The following is a 3,623-nucleotide window of genomic DNA, read 5'->3' as shown; positions in this document are numbered from 1 at the left end:
ACAAATTGAACTGGACAAACTAAACCCTTTTTTTTGAACTGCTTTTCGAGCTAATGTCCATTTAGACATCTTTGAAGCACAACCACAAATATATATCTGAAGGTTCATTCATTTGAATCCTCATACTTCGATGAACTTGTGGTTAATTTGAATGTGGAGATTGCTCGAAGCAACAACTAAACACTAAGATAAATAAAACACCAAGATGAATGAGAGAATATGCAGACTCTGATGGCTAGTATGTCCTTGGCCAAAGGACTTAAACAGGGGTATGTCAAGAATGGGGGAAAGGCTCAAATGTGGCTAACTAAGGGCTTGTACTGTTACTTTCGTTAGTCTTGGGCAAGACTAAGGGTTCAAAATTTATTTGGAGTGGCTGAAAGAAAGAAAACCTACTGCCTTTATCATGTTTAATACTTGGATTCATCAATGTGGTCTCGAAATGCATAACATGGCAAGTTCTAGAATTCCAAACTAGAATTGGACAACACTCAGAAAAATAGAGCAAAGTGTAATGTTTTTGCTCTGGCAATTTGGCTCAAAAAAAACTTTCCATAAATTGGGGTAAAAGTGGTGGTACAGGTTTCAAAACGTTTTTCAAGTCCGGGTTGAAAGACTTCATAAGCTTTTAAACAATCAAACAAGGCATGATGGGTTATCTACTCATCCTTGACTTTTTCAAACCAAAGGTTGTGAATTTTCATAAAACAAGGGGCCTGTACTAAACTAGCTTCGGTTGTCAGCAATTTCAAGTGTGGAATAGGGACGACAAAGATAGTTAGGAACATGCATTTGAGTGCCCACCTCACACTTAGTCAAAACTCTGTTTATGCACAAAATTTGGTGGCCACCTCACACTTAGTCAAAAACAAAAATCTGCACAAGTTTAGCACACAAAATTCACAAGACTCAAAAGACAAAAAGAACAAAGAACAAGATCCTAAAAATTAGCAAACCCTTCCTGTAAGACTTAATTGTCCCTCCCCCACTAATATCATGCATCGTCTCGATGTATAAAACAGAACTATGAAGAACTAAGGGCATCAATGAAAATGAAGTGGCGAAAGTGTAAGAAGAACTGCCCTGTGGAGGAGAGAAACAACTGAATCAAGGGGCGAAGGGATGCGGAGGAGTGAATCCAACTTCCTTGAAGTAGGCTGCCTGGTTCTGGTAAATTTTTTGAATGGTCTATGCCATAGTGCCAACAACGGCGGCCAAGGAGACTAGTTGCTCGGCTGGGTCATCAGGTTGCTGGTTGGGATTTGAAGTTTGTCCCTGTTCAGGAGGAGGTGCGGATGAAGACACAAATTTCCTTGGAATCTGTCCTTCGTGTGGGGGTAAGTCTCCTGCAGGGATAAAAGAAACAGAACCTCCTTCCTCGGTCCGGATTAGCTTCATAGCTTTCAACAGATGCAAATCGAAAGGTAGCATGCGACAAGCAATATGCAAAGGGGACTCATCCACATTAAGTGCACATAGGTTAACAGCCAAGCAAGTGATGATGTGCCCTAAGTGAAATTTAGCTACCTTTTTCATCATTTCAGAAAATTTTAAGGCCAGCCAATAGCCTAAATTGACTTTCCTTTCAGTCACCATGCACCATAGGAAGAATAATTCTTACTTTGACACAACAGTTGGGTCCTCATTCCTAGCTGAGTAGTTAATAGCCAAGAATCGATGCATAAAACGTAAAGGTTCACTCAAAATTAAATTTGCCTTAGACTTTGAGGGGCTAAAAATAGTATTAGCTAAACCAGTTAACTCAGAATAGACGCTCACGGCATTAAACTCAGCAGGATAATCACAAAGCATGGTAGAATAGGCATCAGTGTAGCAAAACTCTCTATCAAACAGGCCCAAAGCTACATTAAACTCAGCCACAGACAGGTTATGCAATCTATCACATAATTGAAATTGAATACATGAGGCTTGTGATTTCTTCATTTTCTTCTTATCTACAGTGAATGTGCTAAAGAACTCATGCATCAAACAGTTATAAACAGGATAATTGAGCAACAAAAATGGCTTCCAGCCAATGTTATCCATCAAATCATGCATATCAGACCTGATATTCAGAGCAACTAAAGTGGGCTCATGCAACCAACGACCAGCAACAAAAGTTTTAAGTTTCAAAGAATTGTACCTCTGTTGGTGCGCCGGTAAGTTGAAAGTCATCTCAGTGTCGATGATGACGGGTTTGGACCGTTGTGGTCCTTTCTCCAAGCGGGCCCTGGTCGTTTTCTTTGGTCGGGTGGAGCAAGTGGGAGATGCGGAAGTTACGGGGGGATCGCTTTGAGTGTCTAAATCTTTCGATTTCGCTCGCTCGAATGAGGCATTGTGGGAGCTAGAATCGGTTTCTATAGAGTCGGTAGAGCTTGACTCGGAGAGTTCAATGGAAATGGTCCTCTTTGGAGGAGGTGGAGGCGGGGGAGCAAGTCGCTGGGACTTCTGAGTCGCGGCCGGTTTCCTGGACGGTGGGGGTTTCCTTTTCCTCTGGATTTTTGGTGGTGGAGGATGGTGGTCAGATACCTGAGGTGAGAGTGCCGGACCGGTGGAAATTGGGGGATCGTGACTCGTCGTTGGTGCTGGGGAGTTCGAACCTCCAGGGACTGGTGAATGATGGTCCACCGTTGGTGAAGAAGGGGCTGGGTCTGCTGGAAGTGGTGAATGGTGGCTCGCCGGGGTTGGTGAGTGTTGAGAATCGGTAGGAGGCGGCGAACTCACAGGAGGTGGTGATTGGTGGTCCGCCGCTGGTGTTTCGTCATCGGAGACGGCCTCTTGAGTCCGTTCTAGCATAGCAGCTATCTCGGAGGCGGAAGGAGAGTGGAACCGGTATGGTGAAGGCGGCACGGATTCCGTTGGAGGCGGCGACTGGTTGTCGGAGGGCTCCTTTGGTGGAGGAGTTTCGGCTGCCATCAGAGCCTTTCCTTTCCTCTTTCTCGAGTAACTGCGAAGGTTTGCCGGCGGTGATGGAGATTCGGCGTCTGTGCGGTACTGGCGGGGAGGGGATGGAGGTTGATGGTGGCGGCTCCGTCTAGGGATGTCACTGAAGTAGCCGTCCATCGAGTTAGGGGGAGATGAGGGGTTTAGGGTTTTGGTCCTTTGGTGAATATGAAGGGTTTAGGTAGAATGGGTTAAAGGGGTTTAACCTTAAACGGGGTGAAAAAAAAAGAAAGAGCAAATGTATCAATTTTTCCCTCCTTTTTTTTACCTCTCATTTAAAAATTTTAACCCTTTTTGGCCTCATTGTGCCTATCTTGTTTAATTTCTTAGCCCATCTCCATGAAAACCCATTACTGCTACCTGCAAACATCAAAACAAAACCCAGAAATCATCCAAGGAAGGGATGAAGTTAGTTAAGTTAGTTGAAGATTAAAAACAGTGAAAAAAAAACTGAATTAAAAAGAGTGACTGGTCTTGGGCAAGACTAGTCTCAGGGCTGCCTCCCTGTAGCGCTGCTATTTTACGTCTGTAGCCAGACGTAACTGAATGTCAATATTCAGTTTTTGGGAACTTCAAGGCAAACTTCTTCAGTCCCATGATTTTGGAATCCCTCATAAAACGGCTTAAGGCGATGCCCGTTTACTTTGAAACAATTGTTATTCTTTAGACTTTCAATTTCC

Source organism: Euphorbia lathyris, chromosome 6, assembly GCF_963576675.1.
Source record: "Euphorbia lathyris chromosome 6, ddEupLath1.1, whole genome shotgun sequence".
NCBI classification, from domain to species: Eukaryota; Viridiplantae; Streptophyta; class Magnoliopsida; order Malpighiales; family Euphorbiaceae; genus Euphorbia; species Euphorbia lathyris.
The sequence above is the reverse complement of the archived record's forward strand: the minus strand, read 5'-3'. Positions refer to the sequence as shown.